Source organism: Hyperolius riggenbachi, chromosome 4 (assembly GCF_040937935.1).
Source record: "Hyperolius riggenbachi isolate aHypRig1 chromosome 4, aHypRig1.pri, whole genome shotgun sequence".
Taxonomy (NCBI): domain Eukaryota; kingdom Metazoa; phylum Chordata; class Amphibia; order Anura; family Hyperoliidae; genus Hyperolius; species Hyperolius riggenbachi.
This window is the reverse complement of record NC_090649.1, coordinates 24595815-24612012: the sequence shown is the minus strand read 5'-3', so window position 1 is coordinate 24612012 and position 16198 is coordinate 24595815. Positions and strand designations below refer to the sequence as shown.

At 46.6% G+C, this 16198-nt stretch overlaps 25 non-coding genes across 25 annotated transcripts; all 25 read right to left on the bottom strand.

Moving 5' to 3' along the window:
* Window positions 1-989: 989 nt before the first annotated feature.
* TRNAY-GUA (transfer RNA tyrosine (anticodon GUA)) lies at window positions 990-1088 on the bottom strand. The gene is made up of 2 exons: window positions 1052-1088; window positions 990-1025 (listed from the first exon to the last, which is right to left on the bottom strand). It is a non-coding gene; the product is annotated as a tRNA-Tyr (tRNA).
* A 106-nt stretch (window positions 1089-1194) lies between these two features.
* TRNAA-AGC (transfer RNA alanine (anticodon AGC)) lies at window positions 1195-1267 on the bottom strand. Its single transcript has one exon. It is a non-coding gene; the product is annotated as a tRNA-Ala (tRNA).
* A 739-nt stretch (window positions 1268-2006) lies between these two features.
* Window positions 2007-2105, bottom strand: TRNAY-GUA (transfer RNA tyrosine (anticodon GUA)). Its single transcript has 2 exons — window positions 2069-2105; window positions 2007-2042 (listed from the first exon to the last, which is right to left on the bottom strand). It is a non-coding gene; the product is annotated as a tRNA-Tyr (tRNA).
* Window positions 2106-2211: 106 nt separating this feature from the next.
* TRNAA-AGC (transfer RNA alanine (anticodon AGC)) lies at window positions 2212-2284 on the bottom strand. Its single transcript has one exon. It is a non-coding gene; the product is annotated as a tRNA-Ala (tRNA).
* Window positions 2285-3023: 739 nt separating this feature from the next.
* Window positions 3024-3122, bottom strand: TRNAY-GUA (transfer RNA tyrosine (anticodon GUA)). Its single transcript has 2 exons — window positions 3086-3122; window positions 3024-3059 (listed from the first exon to the last, which is right to left on the bottom strand). It is a non-coding gene; the product is annotated as a tRNA-Tyr (tRNA).
* Window positions 3123-3228: 106 nt separating this feature from the next.
* On the bottom strand, window positions 3229-3301 carry TRNAA-AGC (transfer RNA alanine (anticodon AGC)). The gene has a single exon. It is a non-coding gene; the product is annotated as a tRNA-Ala (tRNA).
* Window positions 3302-4040: 739 nt separating this feature from the next.
* Window positions 4041-4139, bottom strand: TRNAY-GUA (transfer RNA tyrosine (anticodon GUA)). The gene is made up of 2 exons: window positions 4103-4139; window positions 4041-4076 (listed from the first exon to the last, which is right to left on the bottom strand). It is a non-coding gene; the product is annotated as a tRNA-Tyr (tRNA).
* Window positions 4140-4245: 106 nt separating this feature from the next.
* On the bottom strand, window positions 4246-4318 carry TRNAA-AGC (transfer RNA alanine (anticodon AGC)). Its single transcript has one exon. It is a non-coding gene; the product is annotated as a tRNA-Ala (tRNA).
* Window positions 4319-5056: 738 nt separating this feature from the next.
* On the bottom strand, window positions 5057-5155 carry TRNAY-GUA (transfer RNA tyrosine (anticodon GUA)). Its single transcript has 2 exons — window positions 5119-5155; window positions 5057-5092 (listed from the first exon to the last, which is right to left on the bottom strand). It is a non-coding gene; the product is annotated as a tRNA-Tyr (tRNA).
* A 918-nt stretch (window positions 5156-6073) lies between these two features.
* Window positions 6074-6172, bottom strand: TRNAY-GUA (transfer RNA tyrosine (anticodon GUA)). Its single transcript has 2 exons — window positions 6136-6172; window positions 6074-6109 (listed from the first exon to the last, which is right to left on the bottom strand). It is a non-coding gene; the product is annotated as a tRNA-Tyr (tRNA).
* Window positions 6173-6278: 106 nt separating this feature from the next.
* Window positions 6279-6351, bottom strand: TRNAA-AGC (transfer RNA alanine (anticodon AGC)). The gene has a single exon. It is a non-coding gene; the product is annotated as a tRNA-Ala (tRNA).
* A 738-nt stretch (window positions 6352-7089) lies between these two features.
* TRNAY-GUA (transfer RNA tyrosine (anticodon GUA)) lies at window positions 7090-7188 on the bottom strand. Its single transcript has 2 exons — window positions 7152-7188; window positions 7090-7125 (listed from the first exon to the last, which is right to left on the bottom strand). It is a non-coding gene; the product is annotated as a tRNA-Tyr (tRNA).
* A 106-nt stretch (window positions 7189-7294) lies between these two features.
* On the bottom strand, window positions 7295-7367 carry TRNAA-AGC (transfer RNA alanine (anticodon AGC)). The gene has a single exon. It is a non-coding gene; the product is annotated as a tRNA-Ala (tRNA).
* A 738-nt stretch (window positions 7368-8105) lies between these two features.
* Window positions 8106-8204, bottom strand: TRNAY-GUA (transfer RNA tyrosine (anticodon GUA)). Its single transcript has 2 exons — window positions 8168-8204; window positions 8106-8141 (listed from the first exon to the last, which is right to left on the bottom strand). It is a non-coding gene; the product is annotated as a tRNA-Tyr (tRNA).
* Window positions 8205-8310: 106 nt separating this feature from the next.
* Window positions 8311-8383, bottom strand: TRNAA-AGC (transfer RNA alanine (anticodon AGC)). The gene has a single exon. It is a non-coding gene; the product is annotated as a tRNA-Ala (tRNA).
* Window positions 8384-9122: 739 nt separating this feature from the next.
* On the bottom strand, window positions 9123-9221 carry TRNAY-GUA (transfer RNA tyrosine (anticodon GUA)). The gene is made up of 2 exons: window positions 9185-9221; window positions 9123-9158 (listed from the first exon to the last, which is right to left on the bottom strand). It is a non-coding gene; the product is annotated as a tRNA-Tyr (tRNA).
* Window positions 9222-10139: 918 nt separating this feature from the next.
* On the bottom strand, window positions 10140-10238 carry TRNAY-GUA (transfer RNA tyrosine (anticodon GUA)). Its single transcript has 2 exons — window positions 10202-10238; window positions 10140-10175 (listed from the first exon to the last, which is right to left on the bottom strand). It is a non-coding gene; the product is annotated as a tRNA-Tyr (tRNA).
* Window positions 10239-10344: 106 nt separating this feature from the next.
* TRNAA-AGC (transfer RNA alanine (anticodon AGC)) lies at window positions 10345-10417 on the bottom strand. Its single transcript has one exon. It is a non-coding gene; the product is annotated as a tRNA-Ala (tRNA).
* Window positions 10418-11154: 737 nt separating this feature from the next.
* TRNAY-GUA (transfer RNA tyrosine (anticodon GUA)) lies at window positions 11155-11253 on the bottom strand. The gene is made up of 2 exons: window positions 11217-11253; window positions 11155-11190 (listed from the first exon to the last, which is right to left on the bottom strand). It is a non-coding gene; the product is annotated as a tRNA-Tyr (tRNA).
* A 918-nt stretch (window positions 11254-12171) lies between these two features.
* On the bottom strand, window positions 12172-12270 carry TRNAY-GUA (transfer RNA tyrosine (anticodon GUA)). The gene is made up of 2 exons: window positions 12234-12270; window positions 12172-12207 (listed from the first exon to the last, which is right to left on the bottom strand). It is a non-coding gene; the product is annotated as a tRNA-Tyr (tRNA).
* A 106-nt stretch (window positions 12271-12376) lies between these two features.
* TRNAA-AGC (transfer RNA alanine (anticodon AGC)) lies at window positions 12377-12449 on the bottom strand. Its single transcript has one exon. It is a non-coding gene; the product is annotated as a tRNA-Ala (tRNA).
* A 1755-nt stretch (window positions 12450-14204) lies between these two features.
* On the bottom strand, window positions 14205-14303 carry TRNAY-GUA (transfer RNA tyrosine (anticodon GUA)). Its single transcript has 2 exons — window positions 14267-14303; window positions 14205-14240 (listed from the first exon to the last, which is right to left on the bottom strand). It is a non-coding gene; the product is annotated as a tRNA-Tyr (tRNA).
* A 106-nt stretch (window positions 14304-14409) lies between these two features.
* On the bottom strand, window positions 14410-14482 carry TRNAA-AGC (transfer RNA alanine (anticodon AGC)). The gene has a single exon. It is a non-coding gene; the product is annotated as a tRNA-Ala (tRNA).
* A 739-nt stretch (window positions 14483-15221) lies between these two features.
* TRNAY-GUA (transfer RNA tyrosine (anticodon GUA)) lies at window positions 15222-15320 on the bottom strand. Its single transcript has 2 exons — window positions 15284-15320; window positions 15222-15257 (listed from the first exon to the last, which is right to left on the bottom strand). It is a non-coding gene; the product is annotated as a tRNA-Tyr (tRNA).
* A 102-nt stretch (window positions 15321-15422) lies between these two features.
* Window positions 15423-15495, bottom strand: TRNAA-AGC (transfer RNA alanine (anticodon AGC)). The gene has a single exon. It is a non-coding gene; the product is annotated as a tRNA-Ala (tRNA).
* Between the last annotated feature and the right edge of the window lie 703 nt (window positions 15496-16198).

The window sequence follows — 16198 nt, the reverse complement described above, 5'->3', positions numbered from 1 at the left end:
CTAAGGATTACAGTTTTCTCAACATTTTGTCAATCTACAGTCCTCCGCTCTACCAGCTGAGCTATCGAAGGATACCCCAGCTAAGGTTTTGCCAGCCTTTGATCCTCATTCCTAGCGAGCGGAAGGTGCAGAAAATGAGTGTTTGTCTCTGGGGTTCAAGATGAAAAAGCATGTGTGTGGAGGATGCGGGCATCGATCCCGCTACCTCTCGCATGCTAAGTGAGCACTCTACCATTTGAGCTAATCCCCCATCTATACACATCTGCGCAAGAGACGCGGGCGGATGAGCGGAACTGCGATGTCAGAGTTAACGATGGAACGCCACACAGTTTCATTGGAATGGAGGACTGTGTATTTTACAACATTTCTTTTGTCTTCACAGAGTGTTGAGCAAGGGGTCAACAAAAAGTAGGAATTTTAGAAAGGTGTGATACAACCGGTAAAAAGTAATCAGACTCCCAAAAGTGGAAGCAGACAAAACGGGTCGCTAGAGGTATTAAGTCAAATACAAAGCACTTTGTCTTCAAACAAAGTAGTGGGCTGCTGCCAATAAGGGTCGCTACTGACTTTAGTTCTTCTCCAATGTCCTAGTAGATGAAATGGAAAGTGGGAGATAGCACTCTTGCCCTTGTTGCTTTTTTTTTGTGCTCTAGACTGAGGTGCAGTGAGGCTAAAAAGGGGGAACTTGATGGCCACTGAGCTATGAAAGGATACCCCACAAGAGTCTTTTTTGGCCTTTGATCCTCAACCCTACCCAGCTGAACTCTGTAACTCTTTCTAGCAAGCTGCCCGACTCCCCTTTTTTAATTGAGTCAGGGTAACAGTAATAGGTAATTACCCTGGCAGGTAGAAGCCCAAAAATGGTTTGCCAGAGATGTGGGCCGTTTTCCACTAAAGCGGTGGAGTAAGGAAGACGCTGTTGTATCATGGGATGCAAACGGGAAAGGGTCAACAAGAAAGACGGTGTGTTATCAACGTGACGTAAAAGTTCCTTCGAGCCGGAATCGAACCAGCGACCTAAGGATTACAGTTTTCTCAAAATTTTGTCAATCTACAGTCCTCCGCTCTACCAGCTGAGCTATCGAAGGATACCCCAGCTAAGGTTTTGCCAGCCTTTGATCCTCATTCCTAGCGAGCGGAAGGTGCAGAAAATGAGTGTTTGTCTCTGGGGTTCAAGATGGAAAAGCATGTGTGTGGAGGATGCGGGCATTGATCCCGCTACCTCTCGCATGCTAAGCGAGCGCTCTACCATTTGAGCTAATCCCCCATCTATACACATCTGCGCAAGAGACGCGGGCGGATGAGCGGAACTGCGATGTCAGAGTTAACGATGGAACGCCACACAGTTTCATTGGAATGGAGGACTGTGTATTTTACAACATTTCTTTTGTCTTCACAGAGTGTTGAGCAAGGGGTCAACAAAAAGTAGGAATTTTAGAAAGGTGTGATACAACCGGTAAAAAGTAATCAGACTCCCAAAAGTGGAAGCAGACAAAACGGGTCGCTAGAGGTATTAAGTCAAATACAAAGCACTTTGTCTTCAAACAAAGTAGTGGGCTGCTGCCAATAAGGGTCGCTACTGACTTTAGTTCTTCTCCAATGACCTAGTAGATGGAATGGAAAGTGGGAGAAAGCACTCTTGCCCTTGTTGCTTTTTTTTTGTGCTCTGGACTGAGGTGCAGTGAGGCTAAAAAGGGGGAACTTGATGGCCACTGAGCTATGAAAGGATACCCCACAAGAGTCTTTTTTGGCCTTTGATCCTCAACCCTACCCAGCTGAACTCTGTAACTCTTTCTAGCAAGCTGCCCGACTCCACTTTTTTAATTGAGTCAGGGTAACAGTAATAGGTAATTACCCTGGCAGGTAGAAGCCCAAAAATGGTTTGCCAGAGATGTGGGCCGTTTTCCACTAAAGCGGTGGAGTAAGGAAGACGCTGTTGTATCATGGGATGCAAACGGGAAAGGGTCAACAAGAAAGACGGTGTGTTATCAACGTGACGTAAAAGTTCCTTCGAGCCGGAATCAAACCAGCGACCTAAGGATTACAGTTTTCTCAACATTTTGTCAATCTACAGTCCTCCGCTCTACCAGCTGAGCTATCGAAGGATACCCCAGCTAAGGTTTTGCCAGCCTTTGATCCTCATTCCTAGCGAGCGGAAGGTGCAGAAAATGAGTGTTTGTCTCTGGAGTTCAAGATGGAAAAGCATGTGCGTGGAGGATGCGGGCATCGATCCCGCTACCTCTCGCATGCTAAGCGAGCGCTCTACCATTTGAGCTAATCCCCCATCTATACACATCTGCGCAAGAGACGCGGGCGGATGAGCGGAACTGCGATGTCAGAGTTAACGATGGAACGCCACACAGTTTCATTGGAATGGAGGACTGTGAAGACAAAAGAAATGTTGTAAAATACACAGAGTGTTGAGCAAGGGGTCAACAAAAAGTAGGAATTTTAGAAAGGTGTGATACAACCGGTAAAAAGTAATCAGACTCCCAAAAGTGGAAGCAGACAAAACGGGTCGCTAGAGGTATTAAGTCAAATACAAAGCACTTTTTCTTCAAACAAAGTAGTGGGCTGCTGCCAATAAGGGTCGCTACTGACTTTAGTTCTTCTCCAATGACCTAGTAGATGGAATGGAAAGTGGGAGAAAGCACTCTTGCCCTTGTTGCTTTTTTTGTGTGCTCTGGACTGAGGTGCAGTGAGGCTAAAAAGGGGGAACTTGATGGCCACTGAGCTATGAAAGGATACCCCACAAGAGTCTTTTTTGGCCTTTGATCCTCAACCCTACCCAGCTGAACTCTGTAACTCTTTCTAGCAAGCTGCCCGACTCCCCTTTTTTAATTGAGTCAGGGTAACAGTAATAGGTAATTACCCTGGCAGGTAGAAGCCCAAAAATGGTTTGCCAGAGATGTGGGCCGTTTTCCACTAAAGCGGTGGAGTAAGGAAGACGCTGTTGTATCATGGGATGCAAACGGGAAAGGGTCAACAAGAAAGACGGTGTGTTATCAACGTGACGTAAAAGTTCCTTCGAGCCGGAATCGAACCAGCGACCTAAGGATTACAGTTTTCTCAACATTTTGTCAATCTACAGTCCTCCGCTCTACCAGCTGAGCTATCGAAGGATACCCCAGCTAAGGTTTTGCCAGCCTTTGATCCTCATTCCTAGCGAGCGGAAGGTGCAGAAAATGAGTGTTTGTCTCTGGGGTTCAAGATGGAAAAGCATGTGTGTGGAGGATGCGGGCATCGATCCCGCTACCTCTCGCATGCTAAGCGAGCACTCTACCATTTGAGCTAATCCCCCATCTATACACATCTGCGCAAGAGACGCGGGCGGATGAGCGGAACTGCGATGTCAGAGTTAACGATGGAACGCCACACAGTTTCATTGGAATGGAGGACTGTGTATTTTACAACATTTCTTTTGTCTTCACAGAGTGTTGAGCAAGGGGTCAACAAAAAGTAGGAATTTTAGAAAGGTGTGATACAACCGGTAAAAAGTAATCAGACTCCCAAAAGTGGAAGCAGACAAAACGGGTCGCTAGAGGTATTAAGTCAAATACAAAGCACTTTGTCTTCAAACAAAGTAGTGGGCTGCTGCCAATAAGGGTCGCTACTGACTTTAGTTCTTCTCCAATGACCTAGTAGATGGAATGGAAAGTGGGAGATAGCACTCTTGCCCTTGTTGCTTTTTTTTTGTGCTCTGGACTGAGGTGCAGTGAGGCTAAAAAGGGGGAACTTGATGGCCACTGAGCTATGAAAGGATACCCCACAAGAGTCTTTTTTGGCCTTTGATCCTCAACCCTACCCAGCTGAACTCTGTAACTCTTTCTAGCAAGCTGCCCGACTCCCCTTTTTTAATTGAGTCAGGGTAACAGTAATAGGTAATTACCCTGGCAGGTAGAAGCCCAAAAATGGTTTGCCGGAGATGTGGGCCGTTTTCCACTAAAGCGGTGGAGTAAGGAAGACGCTGTTGTATCATGGGATGCAAACGGGAAAGGGTCAACAAGAAAGACGGTGTGTTATCAACGTGACGTAAAAGTTCCTTCGAGCCGGAATCGAACCAGCGACCTAAGGATTACAGTTTTCTCAACATTTTGTCAATCTACAGTCCTCCGCTCTACCAGCTGAGCTATCGAAGGATACCCCAGCTAAGGTTTTGCCAGCCTTTGATCCTCATTCCTAGCGAGCGGAAGGTGCAGAAAATGAGTGTTTGTCTCTGGGGTTCAAGATGGAAAAGCATGTGTGTGGAGGATGCGGGCATTGATCCCGCTACCTCTCGCATGCTAAGCGAGCGCTCTACCATTTGAGCTAATCCCCCATCTATACACATCTGCGCAAGAGACGCGGGCGGATGAGCGGAACTGCGATGTCAGAGTTAACGATGGAACGCCACACAGTTTCATTGGAATGGAGGACTGTGTATTTTACAACATTTCTTTTGTCTTCACAGAGTGTTGAGCAAGGGGTCAACAAAAAGTAGGAATTTTAGAAAGGTGTGATACAACCGGTAAAAAGTAATCAGACTCCCAAAAGTGGAAGCAGACAAAACGGGTCGCTAGAGGTATTAAGTCAAATACAAAGCACTTTGTCTTCAAACAAAGTAGTGGGCTGCTGCCAATAAGGGTCGCTACTGACTTTAGTTCTTCTCCAATGACCTAGTAGATGGAATGGAAAGTGGGAGATAGCACTCTTGCCCTTGTTGCTTTTTTTTGTGCTCTGGACTGAGGTGCAGTGAGGCTAAAAAGGGGGAACTTGATGGCCACTGAGCTATGAAAGGATACCCCACAAGAGTCTTTTTTGGCCTTTGATCCTCAACCCTACCCAGCTGAACTCTGTAACTCTTTCTAGCAAGCTGCCCGACTCCCCTTTTTTAATTGAGTCAGGGTAACAGTAATAGGTAATTACCCTGGCAGGTAGAAGCCCAAAAATGGTTTGCCAGAGATGTGGGCCGTTTTCCACTAAAGCGGTGGAGTAAGGAAGACGCTGTTGTATCATGGGATGCAAACGGGAAAGGGTCAACAAGAAAGACGGTGTGTTATCAACGTGACGTAAAAGTTCCTTCGAGCCGGAATCGAACCAGCGACCTAAGGATTACAGTTTTCTCAACATTTTGTCAATCTACAGTCCTCCGCTCTACCAGCTGAGCTATCGAAGGATACCCCAGCTAAGGTTTTGCCAGCCTTTGATCCTCATTCCTAGCGAGCGGAAGGTGCAGAAAATGAGTGTTTGTCTCTGGGGTTCAAGATGGAAAAGCATGTGTGTGGAGGATGCAGGCATCGATCCCGCTACCTCTCGCATGCTAAGCGAGCGCTCTACCATTTGAGCTAATCCCCCATCTATACACATCTGCGCAAGAGACGCGGGCGGATGAGCGGAACTGCGATGTCAGAGTTAACGATGGAACGCCACACAGTTTCATTGGAATGGAGGACTGTGTATTTTACAACATTTCTTTTGTCTTCACAGAGTGTTGAGCAAGGGGTCAACAAAAAGTAGGAATTTTAGAAAGGTGTGATACAACCGGTAAAAAGTAATCAGACTCCCAAAAGTGGAAGCAGACAAAACGGGTCGCTAGAGGTATTAAGTCAAATACAAAGCACTTTGTCTTCAAACAAAGTAGTGGGCTGCTGCCAATAAGGGTCGCTACTGACTTTAGTTCTTCTCCAATGACCTAGTAGATGGAATGGAAAGTGGGAGAAAGCACTCTTGCCCTTGTTGCTTTTTTTTTGTGCTCTGGACTGAGGTGCAGTGAGGCTAAAAAGGGGGAACTTGATGGCCACTGAGCTATGAAAGGATACCCCACAAGAGTCTTTTTTGGCCTTTGATCCTCAACCCTACCCAGCTGAACTCTGTAACTCTTTCTAGCAAGCTGCCCGACTCCCCTTTTTTAATTGAGTCAGGGTAACAGTAATAGGTAATTACCCTGGCAGGTAGAAGCCCAAAAATGGTTTGCCAGAGATGTGGGCCGTTTTCCACTAAAGCGGTGGAGTAAGGAAGACGCTGTTGTATCATGGGATGCAAACGGGAAAGGGTCAACAAGAAAGACGGTGTGTTATCAACGTGACGTAAAAGTTCCTTCGAGCCGGAATCGAACCAGCGACCTAAGGATTACAGTTTTCTCAACATTTTGTCAATCTACAGTCCTCCGCTCTACCAGCTGAGCTATCGAAGGATACCCCAGCTAAGGTTTTGCCAGCCTTTGATCCTCATTCCTAGCGAGCGGAAGGTGCAGAAAATGAGTGTTTGTCTCTGGGGTTCAAGATGGAAAAGCATGTGTGTGGAGGATGCGGGCATCGATCCCGCTACCTCTCGCATGCTAAGCGAGCGCTCTACCATTTGAGCTAATCCCCCATCTATACACATCTGCGCAAGAGACGCGGGCGGATGAGCGGAACTGCGATGTCAGAGTTAACGATGGAACGCCACACAGTTTCATTGGAATGGAGGACTGTGTATTTTACAACATTTCTTTTGTCTTCACAGAGTGTTGAGCAAGGGGTCAACAAAAAGTAGGAATTTTAGAAAGGTGTGATACAACCGGTAAAAAGTAATCAGACTCCCAAAAGTGGAAGCAGACAAAACGGGTCGCTAGAGGTATTAAGTCAAATACAAAGCACTTTGTCTTCAAACAAAGTAGTGGGCTGCTGCCAATAAGGGTCGCTACTGACTTTAGTTCTTCTCCAATGACCTAGTAGATGGAATGGAAAGTGGGAGAAAGCACTCTTGCCCTTGTTGCTTTTTTTTGTGCTCTGGACTGAGGTGCAGTGAGGCTAAAAAGGGGGAACTTGATGGCCACTGAGCTATGAAAGGATACCCCACAAGAGTCTTTTTTGGCCTTTGATCCTCAACCCTACCCAGCTGAACTCTGTAACTCTTTCTAGCAAGCTGCCCGACTCCCCTTTTTTAATTGAGTCAGGGTAACAGTAATAGGTAATTACCCTGGCAGGTAGAAGCCCAAAAATGGTTTGCCAGAGATGTGGGCCGTTTTCCACTAAAGCGGTGGAGTAAGGAAGACGCTGTTGTATCATGGGATGCAAACGGGAAAGGGTCAACAAGAAAGACGGTGTGTTATCAACGTGACGTAAAAGTTCCTTCGAGCCGGAATCGAACCAGCGACCTAAGGATTACAGTTTTCTCAACATTTTGTCAATCTACAGTCCTCCGCTCTACCAGCTGAGCTATCGAAGGATACCCCAGCTAAGGTTTTGCCAGCCTTTGATCCTCATTCCTAGCGAGCGGAAGGTGCAGAAAATGAGTGTTTGTCTCTGGGGTTCAAGATGGAAAAGCATGTGTGTGGAGGATGCGGGCATCGATCCCGCTACCTCTCGCATGCTAAGCGAGCGCTCTACCATTTGAGCTAATCCCCCATCTATACACATCTGCGCAAGAGACGCGGGCGGATGAGCGGAACTGCGATGTCAGAGTTAACGATGGAACGCCACACAGTTTCATTGGAATGGAGGACTGTGTATTTTACAACATTTCTTTTGTCTTCACAGAGTGTTGAGCAAGGGGTCAACAAAAAGTAGGAATTTTAGAAAGGTGTGATACAACCGGTAAAAAGTAATCAGACTCCCAAAAGTGGAAGCAGACAAAACGGGTCGCTAGAGGTATTAAGTCAAATACAAAGCACTTTGTCTTCAAACAAAGTAGTGGGCTGCTGCCAATAAGGGTCGCTACTGACTTTAGTTCTTCTCCAATGACCTAGTAGATGGAATGGAAAGTGGGAGAAAGCACTCTTGCCCTTGTTGCTTTTTTTTGTGCTCTGGACTGAGGTGCAGTGAGGCTAAAAAGAGGGAACTTGATGGCCACTGAGCTATGAAAGGATACCCCACAAGAGTCTTTTTTGGCCTTTGATCCTCAACCCTACCCAGCTGAACTCTGTAACTCTTTCTAGCAAGCTGCCCGACTCCCCTTTTTTAATTGAGTCAGGGTAACAGTAATAGGTAATTACCCTGGCAGGTAGAAGCCCAAAAATGGTTTGCCAGAGATGTGGGCCGTTTTCCACTAAAGCGGTGGAGTAAGGAAGACGCTGTTGTATCATGGGATGCAAACGGGAAAGGGTCAACAAGAAAGACGGTGTGTTATCAACGTGACGTAAAAGTTCCTTCGAGCCGGAATCGAACCAGCGACCTAAGGATTACAGTTTTCTCAACATTTTGTCAATCTACAGTCCTCCGCTCTACCAGCTGAGCTATCGAAGGATACCCCAGCTAAGGTTTTGCCAGCCTTTGATCCTCATTCCTAGCGAGCGGAAGGTGCAGAAAATGAGTGTTTGTCTCTGGGGTTCAAGATGGAAAAGCATGTGTGTGGAGGATGCGGGCATCGATCCCGCTACCTCTCGCATGCTAAGCGAGCGCTCTACCATTTGAGCTAATCCCCCATCTATACACATCTGCGCAAGAGACGCGGGCGGATGAGCGGAACTGCGATGTCAGAGTTAACGATGGAACGCCACACAGTTTCATTGGAATGGAGGACTGTGTATTTTACAACATTTCTTTTGTCTTCACAGAGTGTTGAGCAAGGGGTCAACAAAAAGTAGGAATTTTAGAAAGGTGTGATACAACCGGTAAAAAGTAATCAGACTCCCAAAAGTGGAAGCAGACAAAACGGGTCGCTAGAGGTATTAAGTCAAATACAAAGCACTTTGTCTTCAAACAAAGTAGTGGGCTGCTGCCAATAAGGGTCGCTACTGACTTTAGTTCTTCTCCAATGACCTAGTAGATGGAATGGAAAGTGGGAGAAAGCACTCTTGCCCTTGTTGCTTTTTTTGTGTGCTCTGGACTGAGGTGCAGTGAGGCTAAAAAGGGGGAACTTGATGGCCACTGAGCTATGAAAGGATACCCCACAAGAGTCTTTTTTGGCCTTTGATCCTCAACCCTACCCAGCTGAACTCTGTAACTCTTTCTAGCAAGCTGCCCGACTCCCCTTTTTTAATTGAGTCAGGGTAACAGTAATAGGTAATTACCCTGGCAGGTAGAAGCCCAAAAATGGTTTGCCAGAGATGTGGGCCGTTTTCCACTAAAGCGGTGGAGTAAGGAAGACGCTGTTGTATCATGGGATGCAAACGGGAAAGGGTCAACAAGAAAGACGGTGTGTTATCAACGTGACGTAAAAGTTCCTTCGAGCAGGAATCGAACCAGCGACCTAAGGATTACAGTTTTCTCAACATTTTGTCAATCTACAGTCCTCCGCTCTACCAGCTGAGCTATCGAAGGATACCCCAGCTAAGGTTTTGCCAGCCTTTGATCCTCATTCCTAGCGAGCGGAAGGTGCAGAAAATGAGTGTTTGTCTCTGGGGTTCAAGATGGAAAAGCATGTGTGTGGAGGATGTGGGCATCGATCCCGCTACCTCTCGCATGCTAAGCGAGCGCTCTACCATTTGAGCTAATCCCCCATCTATACACATCTGCGCAAGAGACGCGGGCGGATGAGCGGAACTGCGATGTCAGAGTTAACGATGGAACGCCACACAGTTTCATTGGAATGGAGGACTGTGTATTTTACAACATTTCTTTTGTCTTCACAGAGTGTTGAGCAAGGGGTCAACAAAAAGTAGGAATTTTAGAAAGGTGTGATACAACCGGTAAAAAGTAATCAGACTCCCAAAAGTGGAAGCAGACAAAACGGGTCGCTAGAGGTATTAAGTCAAATACAAAGCACTTTGTCTTCAAACAAAGTAGTGGGCTGCTGCCAATAAGGGTCGCTACTGACTTTAGTTCTTCTCCAATGACCTAGTAGATGGAATGGAAAGTGGGAGAAAGCACTCTTGCCCTTGTTGCTTTTTTTTTGTGCTCTGGACTGAGGTGCAGTGAGGCTAAAAAGGGGGAACTTGATGGCCACTGAGCTATGAAAGGATACCCCACAAGAGTCTTTTTTGGCCTTTGATCCTCAACCCTACCCAGCTGAACTCTGTAACTCTTTCTAGCAAGCTGCCCGACTCCCCTTTTTTAATTGAGTCAGGGTAACAGTAATAGGTAATTACCCTGGCAGGTAGAAGCCCAAAAATGGTTTGCCAGAGATGTGGGCCGTTTTCCACTAAAGCGGTGGAGTAAGGAAGACGCTGTTGTATCATGGGATGCAAACGGGAAAGGGTCAACAAGAAAGACGGTGTGTTATCAACGTGACGTAAAAGTTCCTTCGAGCCGGAATCGAACCAGCGACCTAAGGATTACAGTTTTCTCAACATTTTGTCAATCTACAGTCCTCCGCTCTACCAGCTGAGCTATCGAAGGATACCCCAGCTAAGGTTTTGCCAGCCTTTGATCCTCATTCCTAGCGAGCGGAAGGTGCAGAAAATGAGTGTTTGTCTCTGGGGTTCAAGATGGAAAAGCATGTGTGTGGAGGATGCGGGCATCGATCCCGCTACCTCTCGCATGCTAAGCGAGCGCTCTACCATTTGAGCTAATCCCCCATCTATACACATCTGCGCAAGAGACGCGGGCAGATGAGCGGAACTGCGATGTCAGAGTTAACGATGGAACGCCACACAGTTTCATTGGAATGGAGGACTGTATTTTACAACATTTCTTTTGTCTTCACAGAGTGTTGAGCAAGGGGTCAACAAAAAGTAGGAATTTTAGAAAGGTGTGATACAACCGGTAAAAAGTAATCAGACTCCCAAAAGTGGAAGCAGACAAAACGGGTCGCTAGAGGTATTAAGTCAAATACAAAGCACTTTGTCTTCAAACAAAGTAGTGGGCTGCTGCCAATAAGGGTCGCTACTGACTTTAGTTCTTCTCCAATGCCCTGGTAGATGAAATGGAAAGTGGGAGATAGCACTCTTGCCCTTGTTGCTTTTTTTTTGTGCTCTGGACTGAGGTGCAGTGAGGCTAAAAAGGGGGAACTTGATGGCCACTGAGCTATGAAAGGATACCCCACAAGAGTCTTTTTTGGCCTTTGATCCTCAACCCTACCCAGCTGAACTCTGTAACTCTTTCTAGCAAGCTGCCCGACTCCCCTTTTTTAATTGAGTCAGGGTAACAGTAATAGGTAATTACCCTGGCAGGTAGAAGCCCAAAAATGGTTTGCCAGAGATGTGGGCCGTTTTCCACTAAAGCGGTGGAGTAAGGAAGACGCTGTTGTATCATGGGATGCAAACGGGAAAGGGTCAACAAGAAAGACGGTGTGTTATCAACGTGACGTAAAAGCTCCTTCGAGCCGGAATCGAACCAGCGACCTAAGGATTACAGTTTTCTCAACATTTTGTCAATCTACAGTCCTCCACTCTACCAGCTGAGCTATCGAAGGATACCCCAGCTAAGGTTTTGCCAGCCTTTGATCCTCATTCCTAGCGAGCGGAAGGTGCAGAAAATGAGTGTTTGTCTCTGGGGTTCAAGATGGAAAAGCATGTGTGTGGAGGATGCGGGCATCAATCCAGCTACCTCTCGCATGCTAAGCGAGCGCTCTACCGTTTGAGCTAATCCCCCAACTATACACATCTGCGCAAGAGACGCGGGCGGATGAGCGGAACTGCGATGTCAGAGTTAACGATGGAACGCCACACAGTTTCATTGGAATGGAGGACTGTGTATTTTACAACATTTCTTTTGTCTTCACAGAGTGTTGAGCAAGGGGTCAACAAAAAGTAGGAATTTTAGAAAGGTGTGATACAACCGGTAAAAAGTAATCAGACTCCCAAAAGTGGAAGCAGACAAAACGGGTCGCTAGAGGTATTAAGTCAAATACAAAGCACTTTGTCTTCAAACAAAGTAGTGGGCTGCTGCCAATAAGGGTCGCTACTGACTTTAGTTCTTCTCCAATGACCTAGTAGATGGAATGGAAAGTGGGAGAAAGCACTCTTGCCCTTGTTGCTTTTTTTGTGTGCTCTGGACTGAGGTGCAGTGAGGCTAAAAAGGGGGAACTTGATGGCCACTGAGCTATGAAAGGATACCCCACAAGAGTCTTTTTTGGCCTTTGATCCTCAACCCTACCCAGCTGAACTCTGTAACTCTTTCTAGCAAGCTGCCCGACTCCCTTTTTTTAATTGAGTCAGGGTAACAGTAATAGGTAATTACCCTGGCAGGTAGAAGCCCAAAAATGGTTTGCCAGAGATGTGGGCCGTTTTCCACTAAAGCGGTGGAGTAAGGAAGACGCTGTTGTATCATGGGATGCAAACGGGAAAGGGTCAACAAGAAAGACGGTGTGTTATCAACGTGACGTAAAAGTTCCTTCGAGCTGGAATCGAACCAGCGACCTAAGGATTACAGTTTTCTCAACATTTTGTCAATCTACAGTCCTCCGCTCTACCAGCTGAGCTATCGAAGGATACCCCAGCTAAGGTTTTGCCAGCCTTTGATCCTCATTCCTAGCGAGCGGAAGGTGCAGAAAATGAGTGTTTGTCTCTGGGGTTCAAGATGGAAAAGCATGTGTGTGGAGGATGCGGGCATCGATCCCGCTACCTCTCGCATGCTAAGCGAGCGCTCTACCATTTGAGCTAATCCCCCATCTATACACATCTGCGCAAGAGACGCGGGCGGATGAGCGGAACTGCGATGTCAGAGTTAACGATGGAACGCCACACAGTTTCATTGGAATGGAGGACTGTGTATTTTACAACATTTCTTTTGTCTTCACAGAGTGTTGAGCAAGGGGTCAACAAAAAGTAGGAATTTTAGAAAGGTGTGATACAACCGGTAAAAAGTAATCAGACTCCCAAAAGTGGAAGCAGACAAAACGGGTCGCTAGAGGTATTAAGTCAAATACAAAGCACTTTGTCTTCAAACAAAGTAGTGGGCTGCTGCCAATAAGGGTCGCTACTGACTTTAGTTCTTCTCCAATGACCTAGTAGATGGAATGGAAAGTGGGAGAAAGCACTCTTGCCCTTGTTGCTTTTTTTGTGTGCTCTGGACTGAGGTGCAGTGAGGCTAAAAAGGGGGAACTTGATGGCCACTGAGCTATGAAAGGATACCCCACAAGAGTCTTTTTTGGCCTTTGATCCTCAACCCTACCCAGCTGAACTCTGTAACTCTTTCTAGCAAGCTGCCCGACTCCCCTTTTTTAATTGAGTCAGGGTAACAGTAATAGGTAATTACCCTGGCAGGTAGAAGCCCAAAAATGGTTTGCCAGAGATGTGGGCCGTTTTCCACTAAAGCGGTGGAGTAAGGAAGACGCTGTTGTATCATGGGATGCAAACGGGAAAGGGTCAACAAGAAAGACGGTGTGTTATCAACGTGACGTAAAAGTTCCTTTGAGCCGGAATCGAACCAGCGACCTAAGGATTACAGTTTTCTCAACATTTTGTCAATCTACAGTCCTCCGCTCTACCAGCTGAGCTATCGAAGGATACCCCAGCTAAGGTTTTGCCAGCCTTTGATCCTCATTCCTAGCGAGCGGAAGGTGCAGAAAATGAGTGTTTGTCTCTGGGGTTCAAGATGGAAAAGCATGTGTGTGGAGGATGAGGGCATCGATCCCGCTACCTCTCGCATGCTAAGCGAGCGCTCTACCATTTGAGCTAATCCCCCATCTATACACATCTGCGCAAGAGACGCGGGCGGATGAGCGGAACTGCGATGTCAGAGTTAACGATGGAACGCCACACAGTTTCATTGGAATGGAGGACTGTGTATTTTACAACATTTCTTTTGTCTTCACAGAGTGTTGAGCAAGGGGTCAACAAAAAGTAGGAATTTTAGAAAGGTGTGATACAACCGGTAAAAAGTAATCAGACTCCCAAAAGTGGAAGCAGACAAAACGGGTCGCTAGAGGTATTAAGTCAAATACAAAGCACTTTGTCTTCAAACAAAGTAGTGGGCTGCTGCCAATAAGGGTCGCTACTGACTTTAGTTCTTCTCCAATGACCTAGTAGATGGAATGGAAAGTGGGAGAAAGCACTCTTGCCCTTGTTGCTTTTTTTTGTGCTCTGGACTGAGGTGCAGTGAGGCTAAAAAGGGGGAACTTGATGGCCACTGAGCTATGAAAGGATACCCCACAAGAGTCTTTTTTGGCCTTTGATCCTCAACCCTACCCAGCTGAACTCTGTAACTCTTTCTAGCAAGCTGCCCGACTCCCCTTTTTTAATTGAGTCAGGGTAACAGTAATAGGTAATTACCCTGGCAGGTAGAAGCCCAAAAATGGTTTGCCAGAGATGTGGGCCGTTTTCCACTAAAGCGGTGGAGTAAGGAAGACGCTGTTGTATCATGGGATGCAAACGGGAAAGGGTCAACAAGAAAGACGGTGTGTTATCAACGTGACGTAAAAGTTCCTTCGAGCCGGAATCGAACCAGCGACCTAAGGATTACAGTTTTCTCAACATTTTGTCAATCTACAGTCCTCCGCTCTACCAGCTGAGCTATCGAAGGATACCCCAGCTAAGGTTTTGCCAGCCTTTGATCCTCATTCCTAGCGAGCGGAAGGTGCAGAAAATGAGTGTTTGTCTCTGGGGTTCAAGATGGAAAAGCATGTGTGTGGAGGATGCGGGCATCGATCCCGCTACCTCTCGCATGCTAAGCGAGCGCTCTACCATTTGAGCTAATCCCCCATCTATACACATCCGCGCAAGAGACGCGGGCGGATGAGCGGAACTGCGATGTCAGAGTTAACGATGGAACGCCACACAGTTTCATTGGAATGGAGGACTGTGTATTTTACAACATTTCTTTTGTCTTCACAGAGTGTTGAGCAAGGGGTCAACAAAAAGTAGGAATTTTAGAAAGGTGTGATACAACCGGTAAAAAGTAATCAGACTCCCAAAAGTGGAAGCAGACAAAATGGGTCGCTAGAGGTATTAAGTCAAATACAAAGCACTTTGTCTTCAAACAAAGTAGTGGGCTGCTGCCAATAAGGGTCGCTACTGACTTTAGTTCTTCTCCAATGACCTAGTAGATGGAATGGAAAGTGGGAGAAAGCACTCTTGCCCTTGTTGCTTTTTTTTTGTGCTCTGGACTGAGGTGCAGTGAGGCTAAAAAGGGGGAACTTGATGGCCACTGAGCTATGAAAGGATACCCCACAAGAGTCTTTTTTGGCCTTTGATCCTCAACCCTACCCAGCTGAACTCTGTAACTCTTTCTAGCAAGCTGCCCGACTCCCCTTTTTTAATTGAGTCAGGGTAACAGTAATAGGTAATTACCCTGGCAGGTAGAAGCCCAAAAATGGTTTGCCAGAGATGTGGGCCGTTTTCCACTAAAGCGGTGGAGTAAGGAAGACGCTGTTGTATCATGGGATGCAAACGGGAAAGGGTCAACAAGAAAGACGGTGTGTTATCAACGTGACGTAAAAGTTCCTTCGAGCCGGAATCGAACCAGCGACCTAAGGATTACAGTTTTCTCAACATTTTGTCAATCTACAGTCCTCCGCTCTACCAGCTGAGCTATCGAAGGATACCCCAGCTAAGGTTTTGCCAGCCTTTGATCCTCATTCCTAGCGAGCGGAAGGTGCAGAAAATGAGTGTCTCTGGGGTTCAAGATGGAAAAGCATGTGTGTGGAGGATGCGGGCATCGATCCCGCTACCTCTCGCATGCTAAGCGAGCGCTCTACCATTTGAGCTAATCCCCCATCTATACACATCTGCGCAAGAGACGCGGGCGGATGAGCGGAACTGCGATGTCAGAGTTAACGATGGAACGCCACACAGTTTCATTGGAATGGAGGACTGTGTATTTTACAACATTTCTTTTGTCTTCACAGAGTGTTGAGCAAGGGGTCAACAAAAAGTAGGAATTTTAGAAAGGTGTGATACAACCGGTAAAAAGTAATCAGACTCCCAAAAGTGGAAGCAGACAAAACGGGTCGCTAGAGGTATTAAGTCAAATACAAAGCACTTTGTCTTCAAACAAAGTAGTGGGCTGCTGCCAATAAGGGTCGCTACTGACTTTAGTTCTTCTCCAATGACCTAGTAGATGGAATGGAAAGTGGGAGAAAGCACTCTTGCCCTTGTTGCTTTTTTTTTGTGCTCTGGACTGAGGTGCAGTGAGGCTAAAAAGGGGGAACTTGATGGCCACTGAGCTATGAAAGGATACCCCACAAGAGTCTTTTTTGGCCTTTGATCCTCAACCCTACCCAGCTGAACTCTGTAACTCTTTCTAGCAAGCTGCCCGACTCCCCTTTTTTAATTGAGTCAGGGTAACAGTAATAGGTAATTACCCTGGCAGGTAGAAGCCCAAAAATGGTTTGCCAGAGATGTGGGCCGTTTTCCACTAAAGCGGTGGAGTAAGGAAGACGCTGTTGTATCATGGGATGCAAACGGGAAAGGGTCAAC